Source organism: Myotis nattereri (genome assembly GCF_964212035.1).
Source record: "Myotis nattereri genome assembly, chromosome: 2".
Classification (NCBI taxonomy): Eukaryota; Metazoa; Chordata; class Mammalia; order Chiroptera; family Vespertilionidae; genus Myotis; species Myotis nattereri.
This window is the reverse complement of record NC_138076.1, coordinates 48,955,071-48,977,716: the sequence shown is the minus strand read 5'-3', so window position 1 is coordinate 48,977,716 and position 22,646 is coordinate 48,955,071. Positions and strand designations below refer to the sequence as shown.

At 37.1% G+C, this 22,646-nt stretch overlaps 2 pseudogenes across 2 annotated transcripts; both read right to left on the bottom strand.

The window, feature by feature from the left end:
- Window positions 1-6,151: 6,151 nt before the first annotated feature.
- Window positions 6,152-6,832, bottom strand: LOC308513693 (proteasome subunit alpha type-2-like; annotated as a pseudogene). The gene has a single exon. The product of its transcript is annotated as a proteasome subunit alpha type-2-like (transcript).
- A 10,936-nt stretch (window positions 6,833-17,768) lies between these two features.
- Window positions 17,769-18,067, bottom strand: LOC308535762 (non-histone chromosomal protein HMG-14-like; annotated as a pseudogene). Its single transcript has one exon. The product of its transcript is annotated as a non-histone chromosomal protein HMG-14-like (transcript).
- Between the last annotated feature and the right edge of the window lie 4,579 nt (window positions 18,068-22,646).

Sequence of the window (22,646 nt, the reverse complement as noted above, 5' to 3'; positions counted from 1 at the left end):
TGTTTTCCCTTCACTTTCAATATCCTGCTAACTTGCTAAACTGTACTCATATTTCAAACATCAACTCAAAGACAACTTTACAAGAAATTATACTTACATCCAGGTTATATAAGTTCTAATGTCATTCGTTCTCATTAAATCCTATATCTTTCTTGCATACAAATTTAAGTGTATTTTATTTTATTTTTTAAATTAATACATCTTTATTGTTCAGATTATTACAGATGTTCCTCGTTTTTCCCCCCATAGCTCCCCTCCACCTGGTTCCCACCCACCCCATGCCCTTACCCCCTGCCACTGTCCTCATCCATAGGTGTAAGATTTTTGTCCAATCTCTTCCCGCACCCTCCACACCCCCTTCCCCCGAAGAATTGTCAGTTCACTCCCTTTCTACACCCCTGCTTCTATTATATTCATTAATTTATTCTGATTTAATTTTTAGGTTCACTTGTTGATAGGTATTTATTTGTTGTCACTTTATTGTTCATAGATTTTATCTTTACCTTTTTCTTCTTCTTCTTCTTAAAGAATATCCTTCAGCATTTCATATAATACTGGTTTGGTGGTGATGAACTCCTTTAGCTTTTTCTTATCTGTGAAGCTCTTTATCTGACCTTCAATTCTGAATGATAGCTTTTCTGGGTAGAGTAATCTTGGTTGTAGGTTCTTGCTATTCATCACTTTGGATATTTCTTGCCACTCCCTTCTGGCCTGCATGGTTTCTGTTGAGAAATCAGCTGACAGTCATATGGGTACTCTCTTGTAGGTAACTAACTGTTTTTTCTCTTGATGCTTTTAAGATTTTCTCTTTGTTTTTGCTCTTGGCATTTTAATTATGATGTGTCTTGGTGTGGTCCTCTTTGGATTCCTCTTGTTTGGGGTTCTCTTCACTTCCTGGACTTGTAAGTCTATTTCTTTCATCAGGTAGGGGAAGTTTTCTGTCATGATTTCTTCTAATAGGCTTTCAGTATCTTGCTCTCTCTCTTCTTCTGGCACCCCGATAATTCGGATGTTGGTACATTTGAAGTTGTCCCAGAGGCTCCTTACACTATCTTCATATTTTTGGATTCTTTTTTCGTTTTGCTTTTCCGGATGGGTGTTTTTTGTTTCTTCATATTTCAAATCTTTGACTTGATTCTTGGGATCCTCTCATCTGCTGTTGGATCTCTGTATATTATTCTTTATTTCAGTCAGTGTATGTTTAATTTCTGACTGGTCCTTTTCCATTTTTTTGGCATTCTCATTAAATCCTTGAAGGTCTCACTAACTTCCTCGGAGGTTTGTAGAAGATTCTTGAGTAATCTTATAACTGCGGTTCTGAACTCTATGTCCTCCATTAGTTTGCTTTCCTCCATTTCTTTCATTTGTGACATGTTTCTTTGTCTTCGCATTTTTGGCTGACTGTGAGGACCCACTGTGTCTATAAGAAGAAGTGCTGTGCTGGAGACACCCTTATGGGACAGGACTTGCTTCAGTGGGGCTTTGGTGCTCACTGAGTCTGCCTCTTGAGTGTGTCCCTTATGGATGTGAGGAGTTGAAATCTGGTATCTGACCAGGTGTACCCTGCTCCTGGATCTCTAAGTCAACCACTGTGTGAGTCCACCCAGTAGGAGCTACAGCGATATCAGCAGGTTTCTCCTCTTTGTTCGGGATTTGGAAGTTTTGGAGTTCTCTGACCCAGCTGCAGTTAAATTAGGCTGCAAAAGCCGAGGTGGTTCCTTTGTGCCATTGAGCACAGCTTGGGAAGGGATGTAATTTGAGTGGGGCAGGTCTCAGAGAATCACCAGGGTGGAGCAAACAGCAATGGCTGTTGTCAGCGTCTCCGTGACTCCGCGTCTCTGCTACTCCGCATCTCTGCAGACCCGCCCCCCCACAGCAACAATGATCCCTGCAAGCAGCTCTGTGAGAAAGCCACCCTCACTTTCCAAACCGCTGCAAGACAGTCCAGTTTCTCCCTGTAGGAGCCTGGGACCCCAGAATCTTGCCTTAAACGAGCTCAGTGCATTCGAGAGCTTGTATCTCCTTCCAATTGAAAAAAACTACGCATCCAGGTGCAGCCCGCCTCGCACGTGCCTTTGTACCTCTGTACTTGGCGCCTCTGCACCTTCTACCTGGTCTCAATGTGCTTCTTTCCTTCTAGTTGTAGAACTTCCACTCGGTCAGCTTTCCCGTGGTTCTGGATGATAGCTGTTTTGTCTTATGGTTGTAGTTTCGATGTTGTTGTGGGGTGCAGCACACACAGGTTTATACCTTATGCCGCCATCTTGGTTCTCCCTTAAATGTATTTTTTAATATGACTTTGGGTGGTGAGTACAGAATGCAATGTACAGATCATGTATCACAGAATTGAACACTTGAAACCTATATCACTTTATTAACCAATGTCACCCCAATAAATTTAATAATAAAACAATTATATGGATATTTGTCTGTTTCTCTAGTTAGATTGTGAACACTAGGAAGGCAAGAAGTTTTTGTGTTTTGCTCATTATTTTGCTCTACCTGTGCCTGGTATAAGCATGCTTTAATATTTGTTGCCCTAGCCAGTTTGGCTCAGCAGATAGAGTGTCGGCCTGCGGACTGAAGGGTCCCATGTTCGATTCTGGTCAAGGGCACCTGACTGGGTTTCTGGCTCTAGCCCCAGTAGGGGGCATGCAGGAGGCAGCAGATCAATGATTCTCTCTCATCATCGATGTTTCTATCTTTCTCTCCCCCTCCCTTCCTCTCTGAAATCAATAAAAATGTATATTTAACAAAATATTTGTTGGCTAATTAGTTAATCAATTAACTATTAGATGAATAAAATATATCTAGAGATGGTAGTGCCAAAATATATATTGTGTTTTTGGCATTTCTTGATTATATATTTTTATAGTATACTATCTCCAGGATTCTTATTTATTTTTTATTGATTTGTATGAAACAAACTATTGCTTTTCCAATGAAACTCAGCATTTATAAATAGTTATTTAAGTATTGCTATTGCTTATTGTAAAATAAGGGAGAAAAAACTATTTACTTGTTTTATACTCTTAATTATATTTAGGTTATCTATAATAGCCTAAATTTGAACATTTAGAAAATACTTCACTTGAAAAACAGGTCTTTAGTAGTAAACCAATATTATTTTTAGAAATTAACTTCTGAATTTATTTATATTTTAAAAACACCTTTTATAAAAGTAAGAAAACTTTTTTATGAGTCTGATAGTATTAACATTTAGCTTCGAATGGTAACTGATGATATTATCATATTCAAGGGCTTCATGTGGTGAAAAACCATTTAATCAGAGTGTTGATGGTTCAGGAAAAGCAGATCATTGATTCTGTATGATTTTTAGGGACTAATTTTTACTTAGTTGGTTTACATCTTATTATGTTTGACACACATTATACCTATGTCAAGTCTGTACTTGAATTTTTTTTATTATTTGTTCAATCATTCTCAAGAAAATAGATACAATAAAGTTCTTCTTAATATACTTGAAGATAAGAAATAATATATATATTCCTAAGCACATTTTACTTTGATTCTTTTCATAGGTATATGTATGTGTACTTATATATATAACAGTATATTGAAAAGACATAATTCATAGTAGCTGCAATTTCATTTTTCTCCTCTCTTTCCTGCCTTTTCTCTCTCTTTGTCACCAATGTCTTTCTTAAACTTATTTAGTAGTATATTTTTCCTCTGCCTCTAAATGTAAAGTTAGGAATGGTCATGTCTGTTCAGCTCAGTCTTGACTCTTAGAGGGTCCCATAGTTACCTTGAATCTTTTTTAAAATTTTTTGAAAGTCAGAAATCAAAATGTTTGAGGAACATATATGCATAACCCATAGACACAGAGAACATTGCGGTGGTGGCCAGAGTAAAGGGGTGGGGACTGGGTGGAGTGGACAAAGAGGGGTAAAAGAGGACATCTGTGATAGTGTCAACAATAAAGAAAAAGAAAGAAAGAAAGAAAGAAAGAAAGAAAGAAAGAAAGAAAGAAAGAAAGAAAGAAAGGAAGAAAGAAAGAAGGGAAGAAAGAAAGAAGGAAAGAAAGGAAGAAAGAAGGGAAGAAAGAAAGAAGGAAAGAAAGAAAAGAACTCAGAACCTTTGGCCAGAGCCATTAATTTTAATGACTCCAAATTGGGCATTTTCCTGGCTTCTTCAGAGGTTTGCTGCTAAGCTTCTTTTAATGTCTCTCTCAACAAAAGTAATGATCATTTTTGTCCACCAATCATTTCCAATTCGCCATCCGTTAACTTTTGTTTCTCTCTCAGTCTTCCTGCCCACTGGCAAAATTTTTCATGACAAGAATTTATGTTTCTAGGGCTGCTCTCTCTCTAATGACCTCCCTACCCGTACTTCCATGGGAAGCATTCATCCCCTCTACCATGCACACTCCAGGGGTGTAAGGTCATTCCAATGTAGGCTTTACTAGTATTGTGCTTCCAAGGGCCTCTTTATCTTTTTGAGTTCTGAGTCAGGCATCATCATGTCATTTTCCCACTGATAGAAAACTCATCTAACACTTCTCACCTAGCTCCATAGAATTATCCATCACTCAGATGACATGAAGCTAATCAGGTGTTCCTCTTTTACTAGATAGGGAGGGGCAGAGGCAATTGAGGTTCATAGTACAAGAATAAATTTCTACAAAGAACTCTCCACCCAAAGTCTGTTTAAACCATTTTATATTATTAAAGTGGATGAGAGGGTTATAGATTTATGAGCCTATTATTAGTGACATTCTTTGAACATCTACATTTTTAGCTGAGCAATTGAGTTTGAAATTTTATGTATATTTTTATTTGGTAACTAAGCATAAATAAAAGTTAATATTTTTAATTACAACAGGCATATACAATTATTTTGATTATGATTTATTTTCTTTGACTTGTCTAGTCTTCCTCAAAAGAGGAAATCAGCATTTCTTTATAACCTAAATATATTGGTTGGACATTTATGAATATTCATGCAATAGTCATGTTTAATATTTTAGTATATCTAATAAAAATAGCATAGAAATTACTGTAGTTTTACATTTTAAATCTTATACATAAATGTAGAAATTTACTAAATTTTATTTTGAACCTCTCTTTTTTAAAATTTTTTAAAAATTTTCATTGAGAGTGTTTGCTATTTCATTTCTAATCTCATAATTTTCATCTCATGCATAAGTAAATAAAACAAATTCTTTATATTCTTAAGATCTCATTGACGAAGGTAATATTTATTATGGGTTTTCAATGAATGTAATCAGATAGTTTGAAGAATTTAATCCACTTCAATTGGAAATAGTTCAGAAAGCACTGAAATGTGAGAAAACCATCTTATTCTCACTGTGCTGATTTTCACAGAACAAATCTTTAGCATATTACAGAATCTCCAGCACAGAAATCCAATCTCATAATTTACCAGACATGTTTATTCTGAAGACCACAATATTTATAGTTTGTTCATGAGATATCTCTTTAAAATTAGACATATCTGTTTTCTTGCTTTTCTTTTCCTTTGAAAGTCCCACAGGAATCATAAACAAATAATGTTTAAAAAACAGTCATGGTCGTGCTCTTTAATATAGGCTGCACTTTTATTTCTTCATTTTTCATATAGCCAAAGGAGAAACCAGTGTGACCCTTATAGATATTTCTCTTATACATGATTTTATTTTTAATATAGTATTTCTTGATAATTGCAATTACATGGTATTATTTTTAAAATTTTTTTTCCAATTCCAGTTGACATTCCATATTATTTTATTATTTTATTTTTAAAATATATTTTATTGATTTTTTACAGAGAGGAAGGGAGAGAGATAGTTAGAAACATCGATGAGAGAGAAACATCGATCAGCTGCCTGTAGGGGATGTGCCTGCAACCAAGGTATATGCCCTTGACTGGAATCGAACCTGGGACCCTTCAGTCCACAGGCCGATGCTCTATCCACTGAGCCAAACCGGCTAGGGCACATGGCATTATTTTATCTCTTAATTTTTTGGGGAGTATTTAGCAGTTTACTATTATTTATGGCATTTTATAAACATTGGTCCATTAAATCATGTAGAAATAAATATGCAACATTTTGCAAACAAAACATACTGTAAATATGTTTAAGGATAGAGATTAACTGAAATTCCGGATTTTTCAGTCATTGCCTTTATTATACTATGGCAGTCAAGTAATCCTTAACTTCAGTTGGAGTAAGCCTCCTAAATCCAGCTTCTTTGCGGATTCCAACTTCTGTTATAGTCTTCATTCGTGCTTCAGAGCTTTCCTTTAGGGTTTATATGACTGTATTAATAGCATCTTCAAGTCTAGATCTTCGTTTGAGCTCTTCTCAAGGAATGTTTTCCCATTCACATAGGTCCGTCCTATTGCTGTGGTTTCCCAGGCAAAGTAAGCTCCAGATGGATCTGACTGAAAAAAAAAATAGTGGCTCCTCATTCCAACCACAAGTTAGTAAAGAAACCCCAGATGGACAAACACCACCTGACTGGGTATATTCTTGCTTCACAGAAGCAACTCTATACCAGCTGAGCTGTGGGAATGGGTTGTCGGTAAACAAGATAATATTGCTGAGCTAGCTTTCCAGCTCTGTGCACAAGCACTCTGTAGCCTGGGTCCATGCCACTCTACACCAAGCCTATATGTTTATGTGCACATCACTCATCATACAAAATGGATTTCTGTTCCTTCTCAGTTGCTGATGCCACCTCATTTTCAGCTTTAATTCGCACTGAAGGGCTTCCTCCAGCTACGCAGCCGAAGCATACACAATCTGGACAAATTTACCAGACAGGCTGAATGTAGTCAAAGAAGAGCCATAAACTCGTTCTGACATTTTACCAGAGAGCCAAAGCACGTTCACACACCTGCACACTGCAGGCGCCTTTATCTCTTCATTCTTGTTTCCCTATCCAGACTTGCCATACTTGACTGCACTTACCTTATTGCAGAGCGCCTGTATGAAATGTAAATCCAAACATATCAGTTATTTTAAAACCACTCAAAATAACCTAAAGAGATTTTCTTCCTCAGGTATATCCCCCTAAAACCCATTATTTTTATTGCAATTAAATTGATATTTGTATTCTGCCAATCTGATACTATAAATCTCTTATGTACAATAAAGCATTTTGTTTTGAATGCAGTTCTCCTTGGCTATTGAAATATGAGTGACATTTCCCTTGTAATACCACCACTTAATGATAGCAATGCAAGTTGGGAAAGCTGTTTAATAAATATGTGTTAGATAAATTGAACTAAACTACTTGATATAAAAAATAACTATTGGTGACCTTTATTATTTTATTTATTAAGGCTATCATTATTTTTAAGTAGATTGAAAATTATGTTTTATGTCACTGTTAGTGATTAAAACCACAGTTCTTTCTCATGGCTTGCAAGTCACATAGCTTTTTTGCATAAAGTAAATTGAAATACTTCTCCTGCATACATTTACCCCTAAGTCTCAGTAACCACCTTTTAAATGATCATTTCCAAGTTTGTTTAGGCCAGATGGAAAATTCCAGATATATTCAGCCATCTCTACATAGATATTCTTCATACTTATCTAACAGGCACATCATAGTCTGATTGCTCCAAGCTGATCCCATCATCTTCCCACAAATTTTTTTCCTACTGAGTTTTTAAATTCATGACAAAGAATGCTATCCTCTCTATTGCCCAAACCAGAACTCTAAGCATCGTCTTAAGTAGATTACCAAAACAACTGTCTAACTGAATTTTCTTTCCCTAAAACTCATTATTTGCACTGTAATTAAATTGACTTTTGTATTCTGAAAATCTGATAATTTCCTTGCTTACAATAAAACAGTCATTGGTCATTAGACACATACTGACAGTCCAATTGCTATATTGTTTTATGGAACCAGACTAACTTACAATCAAGTTCTAGATCCTGTACTTGTGTGATTTTGGAAAAAAAATTACTTACCATCTAGTTCTAGTATCACAGTTTGCTCATATCTGAAATGGAATAATAATACAAAAACAATTAAAATGTAAAGTACTTAGCACAGCAGATCATCCAAATAAATACTAGGGAAAAAGTGGTCTATATAATAGTGGCATGTGTTATAGTATTATTTTTAAGTGGATCAGGTTAGTATCATTTCTTTGTTATCATCAGATATATCAGCTATCTCCCTTAAATGAGCTTCGAAAAAGAATAAATTCCTTTATATACAGTGTTATTTTCTATAGACATACTGAAAGGCACAGCTCAAAAATATTATTGGGAAGATGAAATGAGATAGTGCATGTAAAATTCCTATACAGGCAGTGAGGTAGCCTCCTGCTGTATCACGAATGTGAACAAGCATGTCAAACTCAAAGGCTAACACGGGCCAAATCAGCAAGGTTTAAGTGTATGTGGGCCGCAAAACAACAAAAGTTTAATTTTCATAGAAACGTAGGTTTATTTCGATAGAGGTATGCTGAAAACAAAGGGCTGAAATAAATGAGTAGTAGTTAACATAAAATAATAGAACATTTTAATAAAAATTAATATTTATCTTGAACATTAACTTACCAGACACTGAATAACTGCACAAATTAATAAGTGTAACGCAAATAAAACTATTTTTCTTGTTCCCTGAAAGCAAAATATTTCCTGTTGCGCACACCAAACAAGTCAGTCCAAGACTAATGACGTGGCAATCGGCTGCTAAAATATTCGCTGTTAGTATTAGTGGAGAGAAATGGTACGCCTGCGTGTAAGGCGAGTAAGGGAAATGAATGCAACACGATGATAGTAATCAGTCATTAGTGAACATTGTAGTTAGTTATTAATAATTATGTATAACAGGATATTGTAAAAGTTAAGTTACACATTTTTTAAAAAATATATTTTATGGGTTTTTTTTTTTTTTTTTTTTTAGAGAGGAAGGGAGAGGGATAGAGAGTTAGAAACATTGATGAGAGAGAAGTATTGATCAGCTGCCTCTTGCACACCCCCTCTTGGGTATGTGCCCGCAACCAAGGTACATGCCCTTGACCGGAATCGAACCCGGGACCCTTGAGCCTTATAGAGTGGATGCTCTATCCATTGAGCCAAACCGGTTATGGCACAACATTTTTATTAAAATGCTTCTTACATACTGTTATATTGGCTGGGCCGCAAAATTATTCTGTGTGGGTCACATGCAGTTGACGGGCCACAAGATTGACATGCTTGAATATGAACTTTAAAGCCAGAACTTGGTTTTAATTGTTGCCAGGCCTGTGAATCTGTGCTATTAGCTAATCTTTCGAATCAAGATATACTCACCAGTAAAATGAGAATAAAATATTTTCTAATTAATCAGATAATATATGTAATATGTCAGTTACCAGGGCCAATGCTACTGTAATGTATATACTTTCATGTAGAAAAAAATACACAAACGATACCCAGAAATAAGTCAGAAAAATATCTGTATTGCTATTCACCAATGCAAAATAAGTGTCTTCTATATCCAGTGAAGCAAATCAAAGCTATGTCCTTAAGGGATAATGTTTTTGTAAGATGAAATGTACATACTTTGGATATGAAGGAAAATTATGGTTTGTTTAAAATTTAGAATAAATTAAAACTAGCCTAATAAAAATTGTTTAAAGGAGAAGCATGTGTCAATATTATTTTAATATTACATTTTATTCTGGCTTTATGAACTTTGGTTTACTGGGATGAAAGCCTTCATTTCAATAATAAGTAATTGAGCATGATCTTCTTCCCTTGGTTCTACATATTAAGTGCACAATAACGAGAGCATTTCCCTCATCACATAAAGAGCACTGTAAATTAGCTTTTCAAAGTTCAATGTCTTGGGAAGTACTTCTCACCAAATAAAATATAATAAAATAAACTTGGCTATAACCTATCCCTCTCAGGCTTTTTTTCTTTCTTAAGGAGAAAAGCAAGGGGAGAACTTTAGTGCTTCGTTTAAAACTGAAATTGTGTGCTAAATTGATTTCTAGGCACTAAGTCAAAATTCTTTTACATATAAATTATATGGGAAACATAAGAGCTTTCTTGAAAACCATGCCATTATTCTAAGCATTTTTATAAAGGAAAGCTTGTGATTCATACAGGAAAGTTAACTCTCCTTGACAATTTAATTGTCTTGATTGTCCAATGTGTCTAAAATTCCTCAAGTGTATATTTGAATTATGAATGATTTAAGTTCTTCAACAACTCAAGATTTATATATAATCATTAATAGCATAATATTTATAGGCAATTAAATAATTTAACACACTATGATGATGGAATCACAAATCAAGACTTTTTTGTTTTTTTTCAATCCTCACCCAAAGATATGTTTTACTGATTTTTTAGAGAGAAGAGGAGGGAGAGAGTGAGAATGAGAGAGAGAAATATTAATGTATGACAGAAACATCATTCCACTGCCTCCTGTACGCACCCCCACCAAGGATCAAACCCAGAACCTAGGCATGTGTCCTGACCGGAAATTGAACCAGTCACCTTTTTGTGTATGAAATGATTCTGGCCCTGGTCAGTGTGGTTCAGTTGATTAGAGAATCTTCAGCATGCATACTTACTTGCACAAATCTGTATTATGTTTGTGCATTGGTCAGGCTCAGTTAATTCTATGTTTGCATATTGGGTAGTTCTTCAATTTGGGAAGTCCCAAATCATTTAGCTATAACCTTAATACTAGCTTAGATATGAAGAGGGTAAAGGGGGGAATACATGATGATAGAAGAGACTTGTAAATGCACAATATAATATACAGATGACATATTTTAGAATTATATACATGAAGCCCATATAATGTTACTAACCAATGTCACCCCCAATAAATTCAATTAAAAATAAATAAATGAAAAAGAAAGGCTCTTGAAAAGAAATGCTCCAAATAATTGAATTTTGAATCAATGTACAGAAATATGTTTTAGGAATTAAGATATTTTGGGGATATAGAGGTGTGGGCTCTAGAGCATTAGGTGACAACATCCAGCGATTCCCAACATCCCACACACTTCCTTAGCTATTTAACATGAACAGACAGAAGCTATAAATTGAGAGGAGAATAAAGATGGAAGTTGAAAGAATAAAATGGGATAAGAATAAAATGGGATGTATTTAAAAGAATTTTTGTCTGAATATGTGGCTAAATTTGTTAGGAAAGCATTTTGTAAATTTTATGTGTGCTTACAAATAATCTGGAGATCTCTTTAGAATGTAGATTCTGACTCAGTAGGTCTGGAAACAGCTTGAGCTACATTTCTAACAGGCTTTGAAATAATATCAATATAACTGGTCCCTAGGCCACGCTTTTTGAGAGTAACTCTGATGATGATAATAGACCATCCCTATGGCAACATTACTTTTTTGGCTTTTTGGGTCAATGGGAAGTTATTAGTGGAAACATCATGACTATAGACAGTGCCCTGCCCCATTATTGAAAATAATACCCTTTAGCCTTTTCTATCCTTCTCTGCTATATTTTTCTTAATAAATCATATTTTCTCTGTAATACGCATACATTTTGGGGTTTGTTATTTGGTCCTCAAAGTAGAATGTAAGCTCCATAAAACAGGGCATTTTGTTGTCCTTATATTTTATTGCTGTACCACCAGTGTCTAGAGTGCTTGACAAATAATACATGTTCAATAGATACTTCTGAGTAGTTGAACAAAGGATTGAATGAATAGAAATTGCATTTAGAAACTATCTCCATTTCATGTTACTATCTCTGAGCTTCTAATAATTTATTGCCTGTTCATTTTTTTCCTTTCTAAGAAACTTTATGATGTTAGCATATGAGATATTTCTTTATGGTTCATTTAATCTCAATCTAAAATTGGACTTGGTAAGTTATTTCAACATTTAGAAATAGATTTTTAGAGTAGATAATTATTTTTAAGGTGTATGTTTATTTAATTATTTATTTACTTACCACCTTACCTTCATCTCGTCCATATTCCACTCAGTAACTTCTATTGTTTACATAGAGAATAACTCTAATTGTGTTACTAGTGCTGTATTTATATCTTTCTGCAGCTCTTTTTGGACTTGGATCAATAGAAATCTGACACAGTCATATGAAGCTGAATTTGATCTTTTCCTCAATTATTTCACTGCTGGGCAGGCTGAATTTAGTACCCAGCATTTTAAAATGTTTTCATTGGAAATTCTACAGTGGATGAAGCTCCATGGCACTTCTGACCCTGACTCCCACAGAGCCCCAAGTTTTCACATGTACTCAGCTGCCCTTAGTCTCAATAGTACTTTAATTCAGGAAAATCAGATAAATGGAGTTAAGGTGGAAGGAAAAACAATACTTAGGTCTCTTGTTCCCAGAGATTATTTCTCCATGAATGTTCTTGTCAGATAACTTCATGATTAAATAGCTTCTCTTCAGTATTAAATTAAATGGAAACTTGGACTGATTGACATGTTCTGATTTATCCTTTGTTTTCATACATTCATGATCCATGGCTCTCATTTTTTTTTTCAGTCATGGCATCAGTACGAAAGTCAATACTTTCTTTCCAAAGTATGAATATATCTCAATAACAAAAATAATTTTTAGATATTTTGCATTATCTTGTCTAACATGTTTATCTTGCCTTTCATTTCCATTTATAACATACATGCTAATAATAATTGCTTTCAAAGGCAATAGGATATACCATGATACATTTGTTATTATAATTAGTACTAATGTTTATATTGCATGAAGTCTTTGGCCATAAACCTCATTGTCCTTTTTTAGGATTTCTATCAATTGCTTTATATCAAACACTATTATCTTGCATTATACTATGATTATTATTCTGTGTGAATAGTCTGGTAAGAAAGGTAAAGAAGAGTGCAGAAGTGGCCAATAACCAGTTAAGTGAGCTTGAAAGCAAAGCTTTAAGATAACTTTACCCTTAGCCCTGGCCAGTATTGCTCAATTGGTTGGGCATCAATCTGTGCTAAAGGGTTGCCGGTTTGATTCCTGGTCAGGGCACATGCTTGGGTTGCAGGCTTGGTTTTTGGTCGGAGGTGTGCAGGGGCAGCTGATAGATGTTTCATTCTCTGATCACTGTTTTGCTTTCACATCTCCTTTTCCCACTCCCTCCCTTCTCTCTGTGAAAATCAAGTAAAATAATTTTAAATGACTATAGCCTTAATCAACCACTGGATTGAAATTTGTGATGTATCTTGAGTTGGAACCATACAGCAAAGCTACTCCTGGATTCTGGATTGTGGATTCCTTTGTGCTTTAAGCTGTTAAATTTTGGGATAATTTGGTATTAGCATTAGATAACTAATACACTATAATGCAAAATTTTGAAAATCTGCAAAGTAATTATATGCATTGTATAGTCATACATAAATACTCAGTAATTGTAAAAATTCATGTAAGTTATAGATACTATATTGAGGGTAAAGATCACTCCAATGATATACGAAAATTAATATTTTTAGTGGGTTGAGAGAATACTAAAAAATAGAAGACATGGTAGGCACTAAAAGATTTTTTTCCTTCTTATTCATTACTTTACTAGAGGCCTGGTGCACAAAATTTGTGCATGGGAGGGGGGGTCCCTCAGCCCAGCCTGCACCCCCTCCAATCTGGGACCCCTCGGAGGATGTCCAACTGCCAGTTTTGGGCGTAAACTGGCAGTCAGACATCCTTCTCACAATCCGGGACCATGGTTCCTAACCGCTCACCTGCCTGCCTGCCTGCCTGATCACTCTTAACCCCTCTGCCTGCCTGCCTGATTGCCCCTAACTGCCCTCCCCTGCTGGCCTGATTACCCCTAACTGCCTCTGCCTCGGCCCCCTGCCACTGTGGCTTTGTCTGGAAGGAAGGCAGGATGACTGGAAGATGTCCGGTTGACTCAGTCTAATTAGCATATTACCCTTTTATTAGTATAGATTATAGGATTAGAAAAAATCTTAGAAAATTTTCTACCACTACCTTAAAAATATAATTGCATGATTTTTTCCTGATATCTTTTTCATAATGCTTATATATCAAATCTCAAAATATAGCAAAATCGTTATAGATGTAGTAAAGTTAGTTTTATTTAAGCCACATTTTAGAGACATAAAGACAATTTACAATGTCTTTTTTATTCAGAGCTGGCATCCCACAATGGTACCTCATTTAAGGTGGAGGGATTGAAATAGTGTGATCTTCTTTCAACTTACCATTTTTAGTTTTCTGCAGATGGATTTTGAAAGTATTTGACTGTCATTCACACTGACAACAAAATTGCTGTGTGAGATCATGCATATTTTTCGCTCACTTCTTATTATTTTTGTTATAATCATTATTGTTATTAGTTTAGTTATTTGTGAGTCATGGTAATACTAACTCCCTTTTTTTCTTCTGAAAATCGTAGGCTTTGAAAAATAAATTTTCCAATAACCTTTTCAAATGGATAGTAACTATACAGGATGATTTCCACTTTATCATTAATATAAGGAATTATAATACAGGGAGATAAAATGCATCATAAAATGATGCTTCAGAAATAATAGTAACCTACTAAATTAAAAAAAATCACTAAGTAAAGACATAGTTTGTATTAATATTTTCAATAATTGCACATGGCATTTTTTTACTCTTTTTTCTTTCCATATTTTGAAAAAAAATACACAAAGCTTATTGGTATATACTATTTCCTTAATAAGCGACAAGAGGATTATCTTGGAAAACCTGGCTAGAATGGTGTACAATCTTGTTTTCTGAAAATAAAATCAATTGTTTTTAGTGTTTTGTCTAATCTAAATACATAATGGTATCTTCTGCATTCAGTAGTGTTTGAAGATGAAGTGGGAAGTAACTAAACAAATAATTCACATTATTAGGCAGGCACCGTCAGTCAAACAAACAAGAACACACTCACACATTTTGCAATAAAATAATTGTTCAAATGATCCAATACAACTAAGTGGTAGTTGATATTTCTATGAGAATAAGCAAAAACCTTCCTTTCTAGGGCATGAAGGGAAACTGTTCTTTGAATTTTAGAGGGAAACAAAACAAAACAAAACAAAGCATTATACTGATTCTTATTGGCTTGACTAAGAGGGTTTTTCTCCAAGTGAGGCTGTTAAAGGAGAAGTAAGGGCAAATCTTACATCAGTGTTTACTTTCAAGGTAACATTGAGCCGACTTGGCATAATAGCTCAGACATAATCTTTCTGATCTCTCCCTTTATTGCCTCACTACAAGTTTTATAGCCATCTCATACAGAATATTTAATTCTCAAGGGATGCAATGCACCATATGACATATCCTTTAGATACTATAGGTCCTTGTATATATAATATCAATTTTTTTCTTTCACTTAGTCACTTTTCAAAGCTGCAATCTTGAATTTTATATACCCATCATTAACTCAGCCAAAATGAATTACTTTATAGGTGGTGTTTCCATATTACTTTTTAAAATTATTAACATTTGCTATAACAGTGGGTTTCTTTTTTACTTTTTTTTTTTTTTTTTTAAAAAAAACAACAACAATATTTGGCTATGAGAACCTAGAGGGCAGGAATCTTTTGTCATTTATCTTTTTAACCTTAGCACCTGAAGGAAGGGATGCAGGAATATGTACTCAGTGTTGACAACCTGTTGAGCCATCAGGAAGGAAAGAAGACATGAGCTCAACACTGTACGAAATACACAGTAGTAAAGTTTCTAGAGTAGTAAAAAAGTCTTAGATTTTTAGAGGTTTAATTAGTGAAATTTCATTTCAGGGTGTGAACTCAGTCAACAAGAATAGCTAAAAACTCAATTCATTGGAAAAAAAATCTGATGACTTATCCAATTAAATGCCAAGCCACTTACTGATTAAATTTGGTAGGACTAATTAAATTCTCCCCCAATGAAATGGAAATTGATGCAAATATCTGTGATTGAGACACATTGATCACAATGCACATGTATGCAAGGGAGAATTTCCTCAAATTGCTTTAGGTTGCATTGGAGAATGTGGTAACAGAAATAAGGTAAATTTAGAAACATAAAAATTATAAGAAGAAAGCTTTTTTATTAAAAACAAATATATTGAATAATAAATATTATACTTGCTGTATTTGGTGGTGTCTGACTTCCAAAATGCAACCATTAGAAAAATAATACTTAGGGTACCATTGTTGATGTCTGTGTTATTTAAAAATTAAACAATGGGTTTTACTACATAGGAATACTCATTCTGTAGGAAACAATAAAGCAATAGTTGATTATTTGAGGAATAATTCAGAGTTATTCATAACTTTCTTATCTTGTTCTTTGACTATTCTGTTTCCTGATGATAGGTCTTCCTTTGAAGTTTTGTCTGTGTGTGTGTGTGTGTGTGTGTTCTTTTTTAAAAACATATGTTTATTGATTTCAGAGAGTAAGAGAAAGGGAGAGAGTTAGAATCATCAATGATGAGAGATAGTCATTGATTGGCTGCCTTCTGCATGCCCCTTACTGTGGAATTGAGCCCGGAATCTGGGCAGGTGCCTTTAACTGGAATCAAACCTGGGAGTCTTTAGTCCGCAGGTTGACGCTCTATCCTCTGAGCCAAACCAGCTAGGACTGTATTTTCTTTCTTCAATATAAAATTGAACCTTGAGATGAGTTAAGTGTTCCATTTTTTCCTCATTAATGTTCTCAACTGTTTTTGCCTTCTTCCTTTAATGAAATAACCCAAATCACTACTAACAAATTAATTCATCTCCCAACTAAGAGCCACAGGCAACAGAATACATGAAGCACCATTGCTCCCCTTTCTGTAATTTTCTACCATTTTGTTTGACATACCTATACCCTCATTCTTAAAAAAAAATTAGCATATGGCTCACTGTCTTTCTTTTCACTAATACTCCTGACTTCATTCTTAGTCATTTCCACATTGACATAAACTGATCTTGACCTTTTCATTATTGATTACTGAGACATCTAAACCCCTTCAACACCCAACTTTATAACCCAATGCATCCTAAGATTTTTTCATGTGCCTCAAACAATTCTTTCTTTGAGATTTTATTGGTTTTGAGGATCAGTACACAGCCATTTCAATTTGTACACAATTCTTAACATACGTGCCAGAAGTATAAAGTCATGTAGTTGTGTTTCTTTTCTAAACAGTTATTCCAGTGACTTTCCAGCTTAAAATTTAGAGGCTAACTTTCCTGAATAGAGTATCAAGTACCAATATCTTCAACTGTTGATATGTTGTTACATCAAAGTCCCACCAATTCACAATTTAATATCATATATAATCAAATTTTCAATCTTTCACAGCACACTGACAAAGTTACTGGGGAAACTGGACTATCACACCAAAGATGTTACAGATGCACACAATTCTGACTGGGAGAGCCAAGAGCAAGGAGTGGTTTTCTTTAGGAAACAATTCTACCAAAAAGTGGATAGAAGCAATTTAAAATGTTAAAGACATAGCAAACACATGACTGACTCCAAATCGGCATTTAGTATGCTTTGTATTATAGGATATAAAAACTACCCCCATCTGTGGAATGTTAAGCTGATACCCAACACAATCAAAGTCTCCCATATTCAATATCCCACTATTTTCTGGTTGTACCAAAAAATAAACAACCAGCAAATGATTTCACCTCTGTAAAAGAAAAGCATTTACACTTAACAAAATGGGATGAGATGGAATTCCCTCCTTCTTAAAAATGTTTCTAGAGCTACTAAAAAACTCACATTTACAAAATAGTTGATAAAAATATTCCTCTGGATTCTACAAGAAGGGAGACAGGGACCACTGATAAGACATGGTATATGATGTTAATCAGACTTGGCTTCTTTTTCTCCTGCTTCATCTTGACTCTACTCGTTTTTAGTTTCTCTGTTTTCTGCTGGTAGATTTTTAGGTTCCTGGTCAGCCACTTTGGCCTGCTTTCCCTTTGCTCCCCTTTCCCCTTTCATTCACACTTTTTTGTCTGCAGATTTATCCTTTCCTGCTGCCTTTTTGGGCTTCATTTCCACTTTTGCAGGAGCAGGTTTGGTTGACAACCTGGCCGATCTGCTCTCTTGGGTTCCTCCTTGGCCGCCCCCTCTGCAGAGCTGACCTTCCTCTTGGGCATCATGGCAGAGGGCCCGTGGTGCTGGGTGCCTGAGGGCCACTGCACGCCTAGTGGCTTGGTGAACCTGGGATACCTGGCTGCTGCCACGTCTCCCACCGCCCACGCTGCTTGACCCGCGATCGCATCTTAACTTTTGAGCCCACTTTCTTTAGTATGACATTTGAACACTGATTTGATCGCACCAAGAACACCAATCCATTAAAACTATTTTTATACCATCCAACATCATCTCATGTTCTTACTTTTCTTCTTATCAAATACTAGAGGCCCAGTGCATGAAATTCATGCACTGGGTGGAGGGTGTCCCTCAGCCCAGCCTGTACCCTCTCTAATCTGGAACCCCTGAGGGATGTCTGACTGCCCATTTAGGATCGGGCCCAATCCAAAACTCTCACAATCCAAAACTACAGGCTCCCAACCACTCGCCTGCCTGCCTACTTGATTGCCCCTAACTGCTTCTGCCTGCTAGACTGATCACCCCCTAACCACTCTCCTGCCAGCCTGACCGACACCTAACTGCTTCCCTGCCAGACTGGTTGATGCCTAACTGTTCCCCTGCTGGTCCGATTGCCCCCAACTGCCCTCCCCTGCAGGCCTGGTCCCCTCAATTACCCTTCCTTGTTGGCCATCTTGTGGTTGCCATCTTGTGTGTTGGAGTGATTGTCAATTTTCATACTGGCCATGGCTAATTAGCATATCTGGGCTAATTAGCGTATCCCTCTCATTATATAGGATAAGTCTCAAGAATCATCATTATAATGATTCTCTCCTTTAGATATCATTAGCACATTAATATATATACTAGTGGCCCAGTGCATGAAATTCGTGTGTGTGTGGGGGTGATCCCTCAGCCTGACCTGCACCCTCTCCAATCTGGGATCCCTCTTGCAATCTGGAACTGCTGGCTCCTAACCACTCACCTGCCTTCCTGATTGTCCCTAACCACTCTGCCTGCTAGCCTGCTCACCTCCAACTGCCCTCCCGCCCAGCCCCACTGGCCTGATCACCCACAATGCCCCCCCCCACCACCGGCCTGATCACCAACAACTGCCCTCCCCTCTTGGCCCCTAACCACCTCTACCTCGGCCCTGCCTCCATTGCTTTGTCCAGAAGGTCTCCTGGAAGATCTCCCAGTCTAATTAGCATATTACCCTTTTATTAGTATAGATAGAGACTTGGTGCACTGGGGGAGGGGCAGCTGGTTTTCCCTGAAGGGTGTCCCAGATTAGGGTGGGGGTTCCCTTGGTGGGCTGAGTGGCCTGGGCGAGGGGCTGGGGCAGTTTGCAGGCCAGTCATGCCCCCATAGGGTGAAGGTCCCCGCTGGGGTTCTGGCCAGCCTGGGTGAGGGGCTAAGGGCCGTTTTCAGGCTGGTCATGTCCCCCAGCGGGGACCCTCACCTAGATGGTGGCGTGGCCAGCCTGGGTGAGGGCTGAGGGCTGTTTGCAGGCCCCTCCCTCAGCAGCTGGCCCTGGCAACCCAAGCCTCCTGTGTCCACAGGCCTCTCCTTCAGCCCCCAGCCAGGGCAGGAGGGAAGCTTGGGTTGCTCCAAGCCTCCCTGCACTCTGGCCTGCTCCGTGGCTGCCACCCACAAGGCTCCTCCTTGGCGCCAGCCCAGGCAGGCAGGAAGCGTGGCTTCCTTTGTCGCCTGAGCGACCCAAGCCTCCTGCCTGCTCTGGCTTGAGGCAGGGGGTCCCGCAGGGGTGAGGCCGACGGAGTCCTAAGGAAGCATGCCGGACTCCGGAGATCAGGTTCAAGACGCTGATCTGAACTTTATTGTTTAAGTACAGGGACATATATAACATTCCAGACCAATCAGAAGTTTACACCATCCTTAGGGCAACCAATGGTAGGAAAGTTAGGGTACTATGTAGGGGCTCTAGGGGGCTTACTCAGGCGGGCGCTGCCACTTCCCGGTGTGCCGAGGAAGCTTGTATAGGCGGGGTGTGCTCACGCCATTGCATCCGCCACTGCACTGAGATAAATCTCCTGAGCTCTTCCCACACTGGCTAGCTCCATGTCTGCCACCATCTTTGTCCTGCTAATTTGCATACTCACTCCTGATTGGCTGGTGGGCATGGCTTGTGGGCATTGTGAAGGGATGGTTAATTTGCATGTTTCTCTTTTATTAGTGTAGATATTTTTTGCATTAGAATAAACCTAAAAATGTCCCTTTTAAGCTCAAATTTTTAGACAGAATTCTAAAATAAACCTGAATGTCCCTCACACTGCCTATAAGTAGGATTAGGGCCCTGGATATTATGAGATATAATTCCCATAATTATTAAGTTATATGACAAAATGGATTTTGCAGATGTAATTATGATCCCCAATCAGGTGACTATGAAGTTAATGAAAATAAAAGAATATTCTGGATAGGTTTGGTTTAATCAAGTAAACCACTCAAAGAGAAAAGAAGTAGTGTCAGATTCTCTTTTATTTAGAATATATGGGTGTTAATTGTGTGTTGTTTTCAACTTCTGAATATCAGCCAAAATTCCAAGAGAAAAGAGAGAATACTAATTAATATTCTATTAAAGACCTTTCACCTTGAAATAAGCTTATTTTGGTTCTCACATCTCTCCCTAAGTATCAGATTTCTGGAAAAAATATGTTAAAATGGGCTTATGCTTGTGTTTTATACTTCCTCACCCTCACTCTCTCTCTTTGTTTTCAGGTCACAGCCTTTCTCTTTCTCTTTCTCTCTCACTGGAAGCTCCTTTTAAAACATCTTTGCATAATATCTACTTTTTCTAGACCTCTAATTTTGTGGTAACATTGGTTCATATCTATGCCTTTCTCTATTTGCGCACATTTCTGGCATTTCTTAAAGTCAATATGTATATATTTCATCTACTTATGCCTCTAAAATTCCTGTATCCAACTTTGATTCCTTGGATTCCAGAGTCATATATTCGACTGACGACTAAATAAATCCACTTAAATATCTAATAGGCATATCAAAATATATACATTCCCAAAATATGTATACACAATTTGAATAATTATAAAGGTAGTGTTTGTACTTCAAACTGCATTTTTAAACTTCCACTACCATTTTAGGATAAATTTCCTTTGATCAAAGTTTAGTCTAGCTGCAGTGAACATTCATAAATTATAACAAACTCTATAGATTGGTGTGTTGTCAAGAACAACATATGTAAAATTTTATATTGCTCTAATTGTCCCTTTTCTGAATTACATATATGTATTATATTTTTAAGGGTGCATAATAAGAAAAAATTTGCATATTAAGTGTTCAATAAAAATAAAACATCATATATTCACAACACAGGAAAATTACTTCAACTTAAAAAAAATTCAGTACTAATGACATTGGCAAAATATTGCCTTGTTCACTACGGTATTTTGTGCATAACAAATACCTCAGTTGTCACCTTTTCTGTAATTGCAATGACTCAAAATGAACCTATTTATAAGAATTCTTCAGTGAAGCACTACAAATTTTATTTCTTAATATTTTTTCTGGAAGTGTTCACAAATATCATCTGAATTAAGTGCTTACTCTTGAGTGGAAGTGTTATGTAAAAGAGAAGTTGGAGATGTCATTTTGATACATAATTTATGAATTAAATATATAATACTGTGAACTAATTTGTAATTAAAATTTAGTTTGATTGTGACCAATAATTAGTTTGATATTATAACAAATCATGGTAATTATATTTATGAAGTTCTTGTTTTATCATTTTATTCAAAACTGTTAATTCTGAAATCAATTTCAAGGCTGTTTAGAAAATATGTAAATAATATTTTTATTATAATTATGACCTCAAATGATAGATGACAATACACAGTGATATATCTATATATGTTATCAAGAATCATCACTAATTATATATAACTAGAGGCCCAGTGCATGAAATTTGTGCACAGGTAGGGTCCCTAGACCTGGCCAGTGATCGGGGCTGATCTATGGGGCAGATGGTAGGGTGATCGGGGGACTCCCACTGGCACTTGCCTTGACTGGCCTGGCACTGCCCACTTGCCAGCCCTACTCCCCACTGCCACCGCCGCTGCCGGTTGGGGCCTGTGGGCTGGGGGTAGCTCCTGTGTTGAGTGTCTGTCCCCTAGTGGCCAGTGTGTGTCATAGTGACCTGTCGTTTCACCATTTGGTCTATTTGCATATTAGGCTTTTATTATATAGGATTATTATAAATACACTAGAGGCCTGATGCAAGAAATTCATGCAAGGGTAGGCCTTCACAGCCCCAGCTGCCTTACAGCCCCACCCTGCCCCCAGCCCTCACCTGCCTTGGCCTAGCACTGCCTGTGTCCCCTGCCATACCCCCCCCCCCCAGTTCCCTGGTTCCGCAGAGCCCCCTGATTGATCATCTGCAGAGGGTGGCCTAGGCCTCACTCTTTGGGGAAATTGCGGAGACCCCCGCCCATCTATTGCCCCTGGTCGGGTGGTCTGGGCCTCCCCTCTCTGGGGTGATCAATCACAGAGCCCCCCCGCTACATCAATCACCCCACAGAGGGTGGCTTGGGTCTCCCTCTTTGGGGCCATCATGAAGCTCCACTGGCCGGTGGCCTGGGCCTTCCTCTGCGGGGCAATTGT